Here is an 18,384-nt window from a genome sequence, read left to right on the forward strand (position 1 = left end):
TGAACAGAGGGGTGCAAGTATCCTTATGCATTGGTGTTTCCATGTTCTTTGGATAAATACCAAGCGGTGGAATAGCTGGATGGTATGGTAGTTCTAGCCTTAATTTTTTAAGGAACCTCCATACTGTTTTCCATAGTGGCTGTACCAATTTGCACTCCCACCAGCAGTGCATGAGAGTTCCCTTCTCTCCACATCCTCTCGAAGACTTGTTGTTTCCTATGTTGTTAATTATAGTCATTCTGATGGGAGTGAGGTGATATCTCATTGTAGTTTTGATTTGCATTTCCCTGATAGTTAATGATGTTGAACATCTTTTCATGTGCCTGTTGGCCATCTGTATATCTTCTTTGGAGAAATGTCTGTTCAGCTATTTTGCCCAGTTTTTAATTGCGTTGTTAATTTTTTTGTTGTTGAGAAGTATGAGTTCTTTATATATTTTGGAGAAAACCCCTTATCAGATATATGGTTCGCAAATATCTTCTCCCAATTATTAGGTTGTCTTTTTGTTTTGTTGATGGCTTCCTTTGCTGTCCAGAACCTTTTTAGTTTGATGTAGTACCATTTGTTGTAATCTATGCAGAAATAGAAGTATAATGATGTACACCTGAAATTTATACAATGTTATAAGCCAACGTTACCACAATAAAAAAAAAAAAAAGAACTACATAGCTTTTTTGGTGAACAAAAAATTTGGAATTGAAAAATACCTGTTAGCTGCATACTTATATCTGTATCCAGTTTATTTCAGTTTTTGTTTTGGTTGTACAGTACTGAGAAAACTCTTGATGCACACAGGTAAGAATTTCCAAAAGTTTTTTATAGCTTACCATGAATTTCTGAGTAGTCTTCATTTAAACAGATCCAGACACTTGAAGAAAGATTAAATAAAAAATTTTGGTTTCAGAATTGTGTCCTCAAACATAAATAATAACTGTTTGCATTACTTATTACAGAAATAATAGAAAGCCCCAAATAGTTATAATAATCACTACAACTATTTAATCACTACAACTATTACATATATTATCAAAATACATGTTGGGCCGGCCCGGTGGCACAAGCAGTTAAGTGCACGCGCTCCGCTGCGGCGGCCCGGGGTTCGCAGGTTCGGATCCTACGTGCACCGACGCACTGCTTGGCAAGCCCTGCTGTGGCAGCGTCCCATATACAGTGGAGGAAGATGGGCACGGATGTTAGCCCAGGGCCAGTCTTCCTCAGCAAAAAAAAGAGGAGGATTGGCAGATGTTAGCACAGGGCTGATCTCCTCACAAAAAAAAAAAAAAAAAAGAAAGTAGAATAGTGGTTGGCAGGGATGGAAGGAGGGAGAAAATGGAGAATTGTTTAATGGATACAGAGTTTCAGTTTGAGATGATAAAAAAGCTCTAGAGATGGAGTAGCATTGGTTGCACAACAATATGAATATACTCAATGCCACTGAACTTTACACTTAAAAATGGTTAAAATAGGGGCCGGCCCGGTGGCGCAAGCGGTTAAGTGCGCGCGCTCCGCTGCGGCGGCCCGGGGTTCGCTGGTTCGGATCCCAGGCGCGCACCAAAGTACTGCTTGGTAAGCCATGCTGTGGCGGCGTCCCATATAAAGTGGAGGAAGATGGGCACCGATGTTAGCCCAGGGCCGTCTTCCTCAGCAACAAAAGAGGAGGATTGGCGGATGTTAGCTCAGGGCTGATCTCCTCACAAAAAAAAAAAAAAAAAAAATGGTTAAAATAGTAAATTTTATGTCTATTTTACCACAATAAAAAAAGATGAGATGGTGAATGTAAAACACAGAGCCTTGTGCAAAATCACTATGTAACCTACAAAAGATAGATGGTGGTGTTATAATTATTATTAATATAGTGTGATTAAAGGCAATATAAATACTGCATATACCATTTGATTCAAATCAGGGAGTTAAAAAAATAGAATGAAAAAAAACCCAAACTCACAGCAAAAGAGATCAGACTTGTGGTTACTAGAGGCTAGGGGTGAGGTGAGGGGTAGTTGGAGGAAAGTGGTCAAAAGTTACAAACTCTCAGTTATAAGATAAATAAGTATTAGATATATAATGTAAAACACGATGACCTTAGCTAACACTACTATATGATGTATAGAAAAGTTGTTGAGAGTAAATCCTAAGACTTCTCATTACAAGAAAAAAACATAAGAGAAGTATACATTACCAGTTCTCATTATATAGTATGGAAATCTGTTGATTACTACCTTACTTGGCTTTCTCTGTCAGAGAAATTATAAATTTTTTCTCATGGTATCACCATCTCTTTTTCTGCAACAAACAACAATTCAATGGGTGATGTTATGTTGAATGTTATGTGTTTTTGGTGTTATTGTTATAAAACAAATGTTTATCTATTTTATAAATAATAATTTGATTATAAATAACACTTAAAAGTCTAAAAATACTAAAACAAAATAAAACCAAAATCACTCTAGTAACCTCATGATATAACCATTCTAATAGAGAATCATATGACGCACACAGTTTATTGTTGATAATAGTGGGAATTTCCTATATTCTATTAGGTTTCTATAACTTATGGAGTTGTAAAATAGCTTGAAGAAAATGAAAGGCAGGTAAGTATTTTTAAAATAAACATCATACTATGTTAACGTACATTTTTATTTTTGCTACCTTAAGATGATGTAAAATGGATATGTGTGGCTGTAGAAAGTTGTGTTATATGAGTTCTGCTAATCTGATAAAATGCTTTTGCATGACAGTTCCCAATTATTCGTCCCAGAGTTTTCTGTGTGTGATACAAGTTAGTTACTTTGATTATAATTAATAGGATGGTTGAAACTGAATAAGAAACAATTGTAATGGAGAAATACAACTGTTTATGTGCTTTTGTTTTTCAAAGAAAAAGAATAGTTTTTTTCCTAAATCAAATGGTACTCAAATTATTAGGCCTCTGAACTTCATTACACTCATGCAAATTATCTCCTGTGGTGGCTTAGTTGCTGAAGAAATGTCTCCAATCACTTCCCATATAAAAAGCTTCACTGCCAGTTCCTGTCTAAGGAACTACTCTTCCTGATGATAAAAATTCACATCTGATGTGGGAATGCTGAGAATTACATATATCTGTAGAAAATGTGTTTCTCGTTAGTGCAGACACTGCCAATATGGCCTCTATTTGCTAAAGAAATTATTAAAATGAATGCTTAAGACACCTCATTTGCTTATTGTAACATGGAGCACAAAGGGAAAATATTCTTTTATTATTTACATACTATTTTTCGCAGCTTCTCAGTCAGAAATGTGAGTGTTAAGCCAGAGGATTTTCTGAGTGATCTACATATTATGCATTTACATTTATTATGTAACAAATACTTACAATTACTATATATGTGCCATGCACATTTCTAAGTGCTTTTATAAATATTAATTTAATAACTGTACTGATCTCATAAATACAATTATCTTCTCTTAATGGTTCTTTTTTTAACTATAAATATGTTCCCTACACTGCAAATCCATCTTTTTTTATTAGATAAGATCTTTCCAAGGAGCTCCGTGGACGTGGATATACACAGTTTTGTATTTGGCCATGTCACCTCAAACAGGCACACAGACAAAACCTGTTCAAATTAAGATAATGCTACATATATGACTTTTACTATGTTGAGATAAATTCCTTCAATACCTAGTTTGTTGAGAGTTTTTGTCATGAAAGGGCATTAAGTTTTGTCAAATGATTTTTCTGTGTCTATTGAGATAATCCTGTGATTTTTGTCCTTCATTCTGTTAATGTGCTATATCACATCAATTTACTTGTGTACGTCAAACTACCCTCACATCCCAGGTATAAATCTCACTTAATCATGGTGTATGATCACGTTAATGTGCCGTTGAATTCTATGTACTAGTATTTTGTTGAGGATATTTGCATCTATATTCATCAGGGATATTGGTCTGTAGTTTTCTTAGTAAAGCCCATAGCTAATGTTACATTCGACTGTGAGAAACTGAAAGCTTTTCCTCTAAGATCAGGAACAAGGCAAAAATTCTCACTCTTGCCACTTCTGTTCAACATAGTACTGGAAGGCCTAGCCAGAGCAATTAGGCAAGAAAAAGAAACAAAAGGCATCCAAATCAGAAAAAAAGAAGTAAAAATACCTTTATTTGCAGATGACATGATCTTATATATGGAAAACTCTAAAGATTACATCAAAAAAAAAACCTGTTAAAATTAATAAATGAATACAGTAAAGTTGTAGAATACAAAATCAACATACAAAAATCAATCATGTTTCTATATGCTAAGAATAAATTAGTGAACTCTGTGAAAAAAATTAACAAAACAATCTCATTTATAATAGCATCAAAAAGAATAAAATACTTTGGAGTAAATTTAACCAAGGAGGTGAAAAACTTGTACACTGAAAAATACAAATCACTGATGGAAGAAATTAAAAAGATACAAATAAATGGAAATTCTATGTTCATGGATTGGAAGGCTTAATATTCTTAAAATGTCCATACTACCCAAAGTGATCTACAGATTCAATGCAATTCCTATCAAAATCCCAACGGCATTTTTTACAGAAAAAAAAATCCTATAATTCATATGGAATGACAAAAGACCTCGAATAGCCAAAGCAATTTTGCACAAGAAGAACTAAACTGGAGGTATCATACTCCCTGATTTCAAAACATATTACAAAGCACAGTAATCAAAACAGTATGGTACTGGCATAAAAATGCTTATATCAACTGATGGAACAGAATAGAGAGCCCAGAAAAAAATCCGTGCATATGTGGTCAACTGATCTTTGATCAGGGTGCCAAGAATACACAATAGGGAAAGGATAGTTTCTTCAACAAATAGCACTGGGAAAACTGAATATCTACAAGCAAAACAAAAAAATTGGATTCTTATCTTACACCATGCACAAATATTAACTCAAAATAGATTAAAGACTTAAATATAAGACCAGAAACTGCAAAACTCCTAGAAGAACACATAAGAGAAAGTTTCATGACCCCAGTCTTTGCAATGATTTTATGGATATGACATCAAAAGCACAGGCAACAAAAACAAAAATAAATAAGTGGGATGATATCAAACCAAAAAGCTTCTGTACAGTAAAGGAAACAATCAACAGAGTGAAACAACAACTTATAAAATGGGACAAAATATTTGCAAACCATATATCTGATAAGGGGTTAATCTCCAAAATGTATAAGGAACTCCTAAAACTCAATACTAAAAAACTAATAACCCAATTAAAAAATGAGCTAAGGACTTGAATAGACATTTCTCCAAAGAAGACATATAAATGGCCAACAAGTATATGAAAATATGCTCAACATCACTAATTATCAAGGAAATGAAAATTAAATCCAATATAAGACATCACTTCACATCTGTCAAGATGCCTATTATCAAAAAAATGAAAGACAACAAGTCATCCAAAAATGTGAAGAAATTGATACTCCTATATACTGTTGGTGGGAATTCAAAATGGTGCAGCCACCATGAATGGCTCAAAAAATTAGAAATAGAACTGCCATATGATCCAGCGATCCTACTTCTGGGTATGTATCTAAAGAATTGAAATAAGAATCTAAAAGTGATATCTGTACTTCCATGTTTATTACACCCAAGTTTATTCACAATGCCAAGATATGAAAACAATCTAAATGTTTATTGACAGATGAATGGATAAAGAAAATGTGGTATGTCCACACAATGGAAAATTGTTTAGCCTTAAAAAAAAAAAAAGGAAATCTTGCCATATGTCACAATATGGATAAACCTGGAGGACATTATGCTAAGTGAGATAAGATAGACACAAGGACAAATACTGCATGACTCCAATTATATGAAGTATCCAAAAGTGTTAAACTCATAGAAACAAAGTAGAATGGTGGTTACCAGAGGCTGGGGAGAGGGGAAAATAGGAAGTTGCTGTTTAACTGGTATAAAGTTATAGTTATGCAATATGAATTAGTTCCAGAGATCTGCTGTAAACATTCTGCCTATACTTAAAACTTTGTTAAGAAGGTAGATACAACGTTAAATGTTTAACCACAATAAAAATATTAAATTAAATTTTCCAGAACAATTTTTATAAAGGTACTAATCCTATATTGCAATGAACTGAATTTCTATTAATACAGTTCTATATGTATAGAATGCATTGAGAAGAATGGAAAATTCACATGCATTCTATTGAAACTCTGACTCTAAAATAGTGTCCACTTTGTCACTATCTATGTCAGTCCTACTAGAAAAAGTAACATCTGACCATGGATTTTACCTGTCCTTTTTACTCCTGCATCTGAAGCTCCTAGAACTATGTCTAAACCATTGCAGACTTTTTAAATAATTATCTGTTCAATGAATGAATGAATGCATGAATGTATAAATGGAACCAGGTGAGGGGTAGCACTACAAAACTGAATGACACTTAAGAATCGACTAAGGTCAGATTCAACACAACTGTCTCAATGTTATGTAGGAAAGGAAAACTGAATTAAATGGGTTTGCTCAGCGATGTTCATCATCTTTCCAAATTATTGATTAAGTGGAATAATCTAATGAGAACAAAGCACACAGAGTATCAATAAAAATGGCAGCACAGAGCTAAATGAGATACAATACAAAGGTGGACTATTTAGCATTCAAAACTAATTTTTAATTGATCCTAATCGGGTGAGCTTTCTCTCCCTTTTTTCAACCTGCTAAACATGAGGTGTCAAAAGTCAGTTGTTTCAAGTGCCTGATTCTGCTATTTGTTAGATTTATAAACTTGAATAGAATACATAATCCCTTTAAGATTCATTTCCATTATCTAGAAAATGAAAAATTAATCTGAATAGTTTATTACAAAAATGTCATGAGAATGGTTCAAGGTATAAACATACAAAGTATTAACATAGTACCTAGCAAGTAATAAATGACAAAAAAAATCAGGAAAAAAATATATATGCTGGGGCTCATAGGACAGAGGTTATGAATTACAGTAAGTTTGGAGATTAAACTTTAACTACAGGCGCATCCCAGAGATATCATGGGTTCGGTTCCAGACCACCACAATCAAGAGAGTATTGCAATAAAGCAAGTCACACAAATTTTTTGGTTGCCATGCATATAAAAGTTATGTTTATGCTATACTGTAGTCTAAGTGTACAATAGCATTATGTCTACAAAAAAATGTACACACCTTAATTAAAAAAATACTTTATTCCTAAAAAATACTAACCATCATCTGAGCCTTAAGTGAGTTGTAATCTTTTTGCTGGTGGAGGGTCTTGCCTCAATGTTGACGATTGCAGACTGATCAAGGTGGTGGTTGCTGAAGGTGGGGCGACTGTGACAATTTCTTAAAATAAGACGACAATGAAGTTTGCCGCATCAAGTGACTTCCTTTCACAAACGATTTCTCTGTAGCATGTGATGCTGTTTGATAACATTTTACACACAGTAGAGCTTCTTTCAAAATTGGAGTCAATCTTCTCAAACCCTGCCTCTGCTTTATCAACTAAGTTTATGTAATATTCTAAATCTTTTGTTGTCATTTCTATAATCTTCACAGCATCTTCACCAGGAGTAGATTCCATCTCAAGAAACTTCTTTGCTCATCCATAAGAAGCAACTCCTCATTTGTTCAAGTTTTATCATGAGATTGCAGCAATTCAGTCACATCTTCAGGGTCCACTTTTAATTCTAGTTCTTTTGCTATTTCCACCATATCTACAGTTACTTACTCCACTGTGGTCTTGAACCCCTCAAAGTCATCCATGAGTGTTGAAATCAACTTCTTCCAAACTTCTGTTAATGTTGATGTTTTGACCTCTTCCTGTGAATCACAAATGTTCTTAATGGCATCTAGAATGGTGAGTCCTTTCCAGAAGGTATTCAATTTGCTTTGCCCAGATCCATCAGAGGAATCACTACCTATGGCAGCTATAGCCTCATGAAATGTATTTCTTAAATAATAAGACTTGAAAATCAAAGTTACTCCTTGATCCATGGGCTGCAGAATGGATGTTGCGTTTGCAGGCATGAAAACAACATTAATATTGTACATCTCCATCAGAGCTCTTGGGTGACCAAGTTCATTGTCAATGAGTAGCAATATTTTGAAAGGAATCTTTTTGTGTGTGTGTGAGGAAGATCAGCCCTGTGCTAACATCTGCCAATTCTCTTCCTTTTTTTTGCTGAGGAAGACTGGCCCTGGGCTAACATCCGTGCCCATCTTCCTCCACTTTATATGGGACACCACCACAGCATGGCTTGCCAAGCGGTGCGTCGGTGCACACCCAGGATCCCAACCCGCCAACCCCGGGCCGCTGCAGCGGAGCGCACGCACTTAACCGCTTGCGCCACCGGGCTGGCCTGATAAGGGATCTTTTTTTCTGAGCATTAGATCTTGATAGTGGGCTTAAAATATTCAGTAAAACATGTTATAAACAGATGTGCTGTCATCTAGGCTTTGTTGTTCCATTTAGAGAGCACAGGTAGAGTAGATTTAGCATAATTCTTAAGGCCACTAGGAATTTTGGAATGGTAAGTGAGCTTAGGCTTCAACTTAAAGTCATCAGCTGCATTAGCCCCTAACAAGAGAATCAGGCACTGACTTTGAAGCTTTGAAGCCAGGCATTGACTTCTCCTCTCTAGCTATGCAAGTTCTAGATGGTATCCTCTTCCAACATAAGGCTGTTTCATTAACATTGAAAATCTGTTGTTTAGTGTAGCCATCTTCATTAATTGTCTTAGCTGGATCTTCTGGATGACTTACTGCAGCTTCTACATCAGCACCTGCTGCTTCACCCTGCACTTTTATGTTATGGAGACGGCTTCTTTCCTTAAACTCATGAACCAACCTCTGCTAGCTTCAAACTTTTCTCCTGCAGCTTCCTCGCCTCTCTCAGTCTTCACAGAATTGAAGAGAGCTAGGGCCTTGCTCTGGATTAGGCTTTGGCTTAAGGGAATGTTGTGGCTGGTTTGATCTTCTATCCAGACTGCTAAAACTTTCTCCATATCAGAAATAAGGCTGTTTCGCTTTCTTATTATTCACATGTTCACGGGAGTAGCACTTTCAATTTCCTTCAAGAACTTTTCCTTTGCATTCACAACTTGGCTAACTCTTTGACGCAAGTGGCCTAGCTTTTGGCCTATCTTAGCTTTTGATATGTCTTCCTTACTAAGCTTAATCATTTCTAGCTTTTGATTTAAAGTGAAAGACTTGGGACTCTTCCTTTCTCTTGAAAACTTAGAGGCCATTGTAAGGTTAATTGGCCTAATTTTAACATTGTTGTGTCATAGGGAACAGGTAGGCCTGAGGAGAGGGAGAGAGATGTGGGAATAGCCCGTGGGTGGAGTAGTCAGAACACACACAACATTCACTGATTAAGTTCACCATCTTATTGGGCACGGTTCATGGTGCCCCAAAACAATTACAATAGTAACGCCATATAATTACAATAGATCACCATAACAAATATAATAATAATAATGAAAAAGTTTGAAATATTGCAAGAATTACCAAAATGTGACACAGAGAGTGAAGCAGACAAATGCTGTTGGAAAAATAGGGCTGGTAGACTTGCTCAATATAGGATTGCCACAAACATTCAATTTGTAAAAAATGCAATATGTGCAAAGCACGATAAAGTGAAGTGCAATAAAAGAAGGTATGCCTGTATATTGTCTGAAGAAATTTTCTGAAATGCTACTAAGATAGTCATATGGGATCAATCAACCTATCATTTTTTGTTCAGATATTATGCATCAGCTCAATACACTCATTCAATACAGTGTGTATATCATGTGTGGTTGACACATCACAGTGTTCAGTACAGAATATTTCCAACCACACACTTGCTGCTGCTTGAAATAACATTTAACACCTACACTAGTCTTGATGTGACCATACAGTCTTGGGGATGAGGTGGATGGGTATTGAGTAGAGGAAAGATCATTTCTAATTAAAAGAACAAGAAGCGTCTGTAAAAAATATTGGGAGTCACAGCCTTGTACCTGGCCAAGCAACAGAAGTTAAAGTTTAAAGAGGAGAGAAGGAGACCAAGAGTGAGGTGTACAAGCCTGCATGTGGGTGATCATTATACTTGAACATCATTGTTTGTGTTTTTATCATTCAGGCAAGCATGTCCCCAGGAAAAAACACTAAATTCAGAATCATGACAATATTTACCCACTAAGAGATGAGGAGGTAAAAATAAAGAGCCAAATATAAAGAAAAAAAAAACATGAGGATCATAAAGCATTGATTGGCCTGTAAGAACTATAGTCATATTTTACATGAGATCTTCTTTTTAATTCAGAAATCTCTGTTAATGGAATGCACAGATGTAGCATATTGTGTAGACGAAAACAATGGAAAACAAAGACACATCAGGAACAACACCTAAGTTGCTATGGGGAAAGGTTTCAATAATACCATACAAAAATTATTATGGTTGCTATATGTGTACATGATTTCTAAAAATATATATATATTGAACTTTTAGTGAAAGAAATTCTTGCCTGCCCCAAGTTCCTGTTGAACCCTGTTGAACCTTGAATGCCTGTTTCAGAACAAGCATAAAGACATCTCACACCAGAAGAAAGGAAAACTAGCACATGGCAAAAATTATTCCTGGAATGAAAGATGAATCAAACAGTCATGATTTTGCAGAATGTATTAAAAGAATCAACCTATTCTTCTCAATCAGTAGCAAGACACTGTAGTTAAATGTCAACTTTAGCAAGAACACAAATCAAAAATTAAGAACTTATTTTACAAATAGAAGTCAAGTTTTTAAACAAGGAAATGTTATTCCAATCCAGGGTGACATGAGACGTGGCCAGCATGGGACACAAAATGACACCCAACAGAGCCAGAAAATAAAGACAAATCAAGCAAAAAAAAATCAGTGATAGTTCTTTTATAAACAGTGCTTTCTCACCAACTCTCTCACTTTAAAGTTTCTTTAAAGAGGTGGAACTGAAAGTTAAATGAAGTATAAGGCACAAATAGAAGTCCATGATTCCTTAAATAAAGTTCTTGGAGAGAAACGTATTTTAAGATTCAGATCTTTTTGGATTTACCAATGTTATGTATGATTACACATATATGAATTAGTTCCCAGTGGGATCATTTGAAAACCAAGCACATTAATGTTTCTTCAGCAAAATGTAAAATGAAAAAACCATAATTAGCTTAGCTCAGGTCTTGGCACCAAAGAGATGAAAACATTTCACTTTACAGATATATGGATTTCGGCTTTGTAGATAAGGGATGAGAGACTTGTATGTCTCATGTGAGTAAATGGAATGAAGTATTCTGAATTCTTTCATTACAAATCATTTTTTCTATCCTCCTCTCCCCATTATTGAACCTTCTACACATGGTTCCATATCGATAATCTTAGTGATCCACCCACGTTACAGTAAAGAGACTGACATATAGATAAGACAAGTTCGACAAATCTCTTGACAGAATAGTGTGCTAATAAATTGTACTTCTGATCAGGTATGAGAAGCATCTCTGCCAAAATACAGTGGTTCCACTCTGTGTCAATCACTTTCCTTTTGTCCTCCTTGGCCTCTCCTGCTCTGTTCGGATCTCAGGGTGCTGATTTCTGAAAAATATATTTTACAGTTTCCAAGGCCAACCAGCTTCCAGTTAGATTCAGTCAACAGGAACAACTGGATTGACATCTGGAAGGTGGGAAGAGGGGAAAAGCCTGGTGCACCTTCTTTTCTCTCTCTGCTTCAGGCTATGTCTCTTGCCATGGCTACCCATGCTATGTGGTTTTAACACTTGCCAAACAACAACTGCCTCCTCTTCCCAGCTCCCACTAGGCACCATCCACTGTGGTCTCAGTTCCCAACTAGCTCTGGGGAGACCACCTACTCCCTCAACTCTTCCAGCCCTGGGAATGGTACCAGCTTTCTGTTTTGCTCATCTGTGAGTTGTCCTCTATCTCCAGTTTGTCTTTTCAGGTTTTCCAACTACTTTGTAAATATTTTCCTGTATTAAATTCCCTCTATTTAATGATCTGGCGTGGACTTTGTTTACCTGCCTGGACACTCACCAGTACATCTCCTCCAAATAAGATCCAACTATTTGCCACACCCTTGCTTCTCTGACTATTTCTCTGGTTCCATTTCCTACCCCTCTTCACCTCATTCACGCTGCTCCCATCACAATGCCTCCTTCCTATTCCTCAAACACGCCATGCAGTCTTACATCACAGAGCCTACGCACTGTTTGTACAGCTCCTCCCCCAAATATTTTAGAGGCTCGCTCCTTCATTTCATCCAGACCTTACTCAAACGTCACCCCTCTAGGCTGTGACCACTTCTCTGACCACCCTTTCTAAATGTGTACCCACAGCATTCCATACAATCTACAATATTTCCTACAACAGATAAAGAAGCCAAAGTTGCTTCATAGAACCAACAACTGAAATTTGAATCTAAAATGGCATAATATTTTAAATGTATTCTTACATGTAAATTTTATATTAAGTATATTTTTATTGGATGTCTGTATCTTTATGGTAAGTTTTTTATGATTATATAATACTGAGATTGATCAAGATTATAGAAAATGTTAGAGAGATCAAATAGTTTGATTTTAATAAATGTAAAGGAAAAAAATGACATATTACCTCAGAAGACATGATTTCTCATTCAAACCAGAAAACTAGATAATCTGGAAAGATTGAAACTAGAAGTGATTAGTGTTTATTGATATTTTTAAGAAAACACAGATAAAAAGGTCTATAATTGCATGGGAGTCCACGTGACCCAGGATTCCAAAATCCTATTTCTATAACCAGAACAATTCCAATAATTCAGATACTGTCTATGTAAGTTTAGTGTCAGGTCAAAGAGAGCTAGGCACTATGAGAATATAGCTGTTACATTGAAAAGGCTGAAGAAAACTTATTTTTTTCTCTCAACTTCTCTTTAAACTTGAAACATAGGCTTGCTCTTTCTCTGCTTCCAAACAGTCTCCAATAATATAAGTAATTCTCAGATAATTTCAATATTTTAGCCATTTTCGGCCACATGACCATACATTTCAGCAATTCATATCTCCAGCTCAGCGTAATAACAAAATTTTTTTATCCAAAGTTAAAGTTTCTTTCCTTCCTTCAACTTCAGTTTCACTCAGGCTATGACACTTGCAGATGAGAATAAACGTATTTAACTTTTCCCACTCCCCACTTAAAATTTTTTGGGGGAGACCCAGTCTTGACAAGGTTGGCTCTCCCCTCTCCCAACACGTAGAGACAGAGGAATAAAGATCAGGTAAGAAACGGAGAAGTTCTCATTTTTTTTTTGACACTACGTTCTCTAAGTATGGGAGAAGCCCAAATTCTGAGTCTCTGTTTCAGGAAAGGGTCTCAGGGAGTTCTCGGAAAATCCCCATGGAGCCCTGTATCTGCAGCTCTCCTCATATAGGCAATGAACCTTTGTTAGTTTGTTGTCTGGTTACAATCATTCCCTCAAACCAAAGATGTCCTGTGTTCTATATATTCTGTTCAAGATCTATATCCCATCAGACATCATATACATATATATATGTACATACATACATAAGAATATGTATATAAGAAGAATATATATTCTTCTTATATTGAATATGTATTTGTATGTTATTGCTGCTATAACAAATCATCAGAAATTTAGTGGATGAAAACAACAGAAATTTATTCTCTTATAGTTTTGGAGGCTGGAAATTGGAAATGAGTCTTACGGAACTAATATCAAGGTTTCATCAAGACTGGTTTCTTCTACAGACTTCTGGGGAGAAAGCTTTCCTTGTCTTATCCTCTTCTTGTGATTGCCTTGACTTGATTTGTGTAGCATTCCTTGACTTGCAGCCACATCACTCCAACCTCTGTTTCCATGGCCACATTGCCTTCTCCTCTTCCATAGTGAAAGCACATTCTGCTTCCCTCTTATAAGGACACTTGTGACTATATTTAGGACACACGTGGATAATCCAGGATAATCTCACCATCTCAAGATTCTTACATAATCTCATTTGTAATACCCCTTTTGCCTTATAAGGTAATATTCACAGGTCCCAGGGATTAAGACTTGGATATCTGGGAGCCGGACCGGTGGCGCAAACGGTTAAGTGCGCGGTCTCTGCTGCAGCGGCCTGGGGTCCGCCGGTTCAGATCCAAGGCGCGCACCAATGCACTGCTTGGCAAGCCATGCTGTGGCGGTGTCCCATATAAAGTGGAGGAAGATGGGCATGGATGTTAGCCCAGGGCCAGTCTTCTTCAGGAAAAAAAAGAGGAGGAGTGGCAGATGTTAGCACAGTGCTGATCTCCTCACAAAAAAAAAAAAAAAGACTTGGATATCTTTGGGGCCATTAGTCTGCCACAAAATCCAAGTTGCTCTTCACTTTCAAGTATGCCTCTTTTAGTACAAAAACTACACTCAGACATAGTTTAATCCAGTATTGTCACATGTGCAATGTGTTCCCAACAGAGCTTTCACTATTCCAACATCATAATCTACTTCATTGTGTGGTTGTTAATCTCATTTTGCACACCCTTACCACCATATCCACTTTCCATGCTTCTTTGCTGCATTCTGTTTCCCTGGAGCTGAACTCTAACAACTGCATCATGCAGTCTTCCTTGCCTTCTGGCTTCTGGCTGGTTTCAGCCATTTGGAGATATTGGCAGAGATCAGAAAGTGGAAGGAGAAAGTGTACGAATTATTTCTCAAGCTTCCTCTTTGCTTGGCCATGTCCTGGCAATGGCTAGAACATCTCCTATGAGTTCTTGGCACCTTCTTACACTCAACAATGAAGCACAATGTGATCATTATCCTGTCACCCTACACAACATTGCCTAGAATATAGGTTGCTTAAAAAAAAACCTATTTGCCATGAAATTATTGTTAAGAAATTAAAATCTGGATTCTGATACTGTGTGCTATTATGTCTTTCTATAAGTTTCACTGCTAAAAATTATTTGCCAAAAATTATATAAAAATAATTATATGGATTCTGACATGGTCTATTGTGGCTTTTTATTTTTTTTCAGAAAAGGTGATAAGATATTCTTTGAATTTAATCCAGCAATTATTTTTTTTAGTTTAAGCATCATGCATCTGGTCAACACACTGTAGGTAGGTAAAAAGTATATGCTTACATATCTACTCACAATACACTTCTTTGTATAGAACATTTCCAACCACAGTGTTGCTAGCACTCAAAAGAGCATTTAGCACCTAGACCACTCTTAATATTATTGTAATGATTCTTAGGATTGTAAGGGGGGTGATGGGAGAGGAGAGTTAAATTTCTAATGAAAAAGAATGATTTTCTTTCAGAATCTATTGGAAGTCAATCCTGTGTAATTGCCCAGAAGCAGAAGAACTATTTTAAAAGAGGAGAATAAAATAAAAACTGAGATTTACAAGCTTGGATGCGAGGGATCATTATCCACTTTGACTGTCACATAAGTGTTATTATCAGTTGGACTTGCATCATCACAGGTAAAACATTAACTTCAGAATCATGACTGGATTTTTCTTTGGAAGAGGAGGGAAGAATGAAGGAAGAGATAGATGACAATATGAAATAACAGGAGGCTGGAAAAATCTTTGATGTAATGAAAATGAGAAATAATACGAGGAAGGAGAAATCATTGATGCAAGTCATACATATGACTCAATGTTATAGTCACATTCTAAATGATATATTCATTTCCTAGAGATTTCTTCTCAGGTGAGTATATTGAAGGAGCATGTGTTTTAGAAGAAAATAATAGAGAAATAAATGCACATCAGGAAAAACTCCTGAATACGAGTCATACTGCTGATTTATATAAAACAGAATCTTTTGAAATCTTGAATTATTCTCCCTTAGAGAACTAAAGTGTGATTGGAAAAGAAAGTTTTCAAAACATATATGCAGACATTCATATTACAAAAAGAGAAAGCTAGACCATGAGACCATGATAAAAATAATTCCTGACCAGACATCTTCCCTGGTGAATTCTATCAAACATTCAAAGAAGACTTAATACCTATCCTTCTCAAACTTTTGCAAAAAATTGAAGATGAGGGGAAGCTTCCTAACTCATTTTATGAGGCCAACATTAGCCTAATACCAAAACCAGACAAAGACAACACAAAAAAAAAGAAAATTCAAGGCAATTGATGAACATGCAAAAATCCTCAACAAAATACTAGCAAATTGAATAGATTAAAAAGATCATACACCATGATCAAGTGGGACTTATTCCAGCGACGGTTCAACATCTGCAAATCAATCAACGTGATACACCACATTAACAAAACAAAGAATAAAAATCACTTGATCATCTCAATAGATGCAGAGAAACCATTTGACAAGATACAGCATTCATTTATGATAAATCTCTGAGTAAAATGGGTATAGAAGGAAAGTACCTCAACATAATAAAGGCCATTTATGACAAACTCACAGCTAATATCATACTCAATGGAGAAAAACTGAAAACTATCCCTCTAAGAACAGGAACCAGACAAGGATGCCCACTCTCACCACTCTTATTTAACATAGTATTGGAAGTCCTAGCCAGAGCAATCAGGCAAGAGAAAAAAATAAAATGGGTCCAAATTGGAAAGAAAGAAGTGAAACTGTCACTATTTGTGGATGACATGATTTTATACATAGAAAACCATAAGGAATCCAACAAAAAACTTTTAGAAGTAATAAATGAATATGGTAAAGTTGCAGGATACAAAATCAACATACAAAAATCAGTTGCATTTCTATACACTAACAATGAAGTAGCAGAAAGAGAAATTGAAATTACAATACCATTTACTATTGCAACAAAAAGAATAAAATACCTAGGAATAAATTTAAACAAAGAGGTGAAAGACCTGTACACTGAAAGCTATGAAACATTGTTGAAAGAAATTGAAGAAGACACAAAGAAATGGAAGGATATTGCTCTTGGATTGGAAGAATTAACATAGTTAAAATGTCCATATTGTCTAAAGCAATCTACAGATTCAATGCAATCCCAATCAAAGTTCCAATGACATTCCTCACCAAAATAGAAGAAAGAATCCTAAAATCTATATGGAACAACAAAATAGCCAAAGGAATAGCCAAAGGAATCCTGAGAAAAAAGAACAAGTTGGAGGTATCATATTCCCTGATTTCAAAATATACTACAAAGCTATAGTAATCAAAACAGCATGGTACTGGCACAAAAACACACAGATCAACGGAACAGAATTCAAAGCCCAGAAATAAACCCACACATCTATGGACAGCTAATTTTCAACAAAGGAGCCAAGAACACACAATGAAGAAAGAAAAGTCTCTTCAATAAATGGTGTTGGGAAAACTGTACAGCCACATGCAAAAGAATGAAAGCAGACCATTATCTTACAGCATACACAAAAATGAATTCAAAATGGATTAAAGACTTGAATGCAAGACCTGAAACCATAAAACTTCTAGAAGAAAACATAGGCAGTATGCTCTTCAACATCAGTCTTAGCAGCATATTTTCAAGTAGCATGTCTGATGAGGCAAGGGAAACAAGAGAAAAAATAAACAAATGGGACTACATCAAACTAAAAAGGTTCTGCACAGCAAAGGAAACCATTAACAAAACAAAAAGACAACTTAACAATTGGGAGAAGATATTTGCAAACCATATATCTGATAAGGCGTTAATTTCCAAAATATATAAAGAACTCATACAACTCAACAACAAAAAACTAACAACCCAATTAAAAAATGGGCAAAAGACCTGAACAGACATTTTTCCAAAGAAGGTATACAGATGGTCAACAGGCACATGAAAAGATGTGCAACATCACTAATTATTACAGAAATGCAAATCAGAACTACAACGAGATATCACCTTATGCCTGTCAGAATGGCTATAATTAACAAGACAAGAAATAACAAGTCTTCGAGAGGATGTGGAGAAAAGGGGACTCTCGTATACTGCTGGTGGGAGTGCACACCGGTGCAACTGCTATGGAAAACATTATGGAGATTTCTCAAAAAACAAAGAATAAAACTACCATACGATCCAGCTATTATACTGCTGGGTACTTATCCAAAGAATGTCAAAACACGAACACGTAAAGATATATGCACCCCTACGTTCATTGCAGCATTGTTCACAATAGCCAAGACTTGGAAACAACCTAAGTACCCATCAGGGTACCTCACAGGGTGCATCCATTAGCGACAACATGGATGGACCTTGAAGGCATTATGCTAGGCGTGATAAGTCAGACAGACAAAGTCAAATACCATGTGATCTCATTCATAAATAGAAGATAAAAACAACAACAATGACAAACAAACACATAAATGCAGAGATGAGATTGGTGGTTACCAGAAGGGAAGGAGGGAG

Source organism: Diceros bicornis, chromosome 17, assembly GCF_020826845.1.
Source record: "Diceros bicornis minor isolate mBicDic1 chromosome 17, mDicBic1.mat.cur, whole genome shotgun sequence".
Taxonomy (NCBI): domain Eukaryota; kingdom Metazoa; phylum Chordata; class Mammalia; order Perissodactyla; family Rhinocerotidae; genus Diceros; species Diceros bicornis.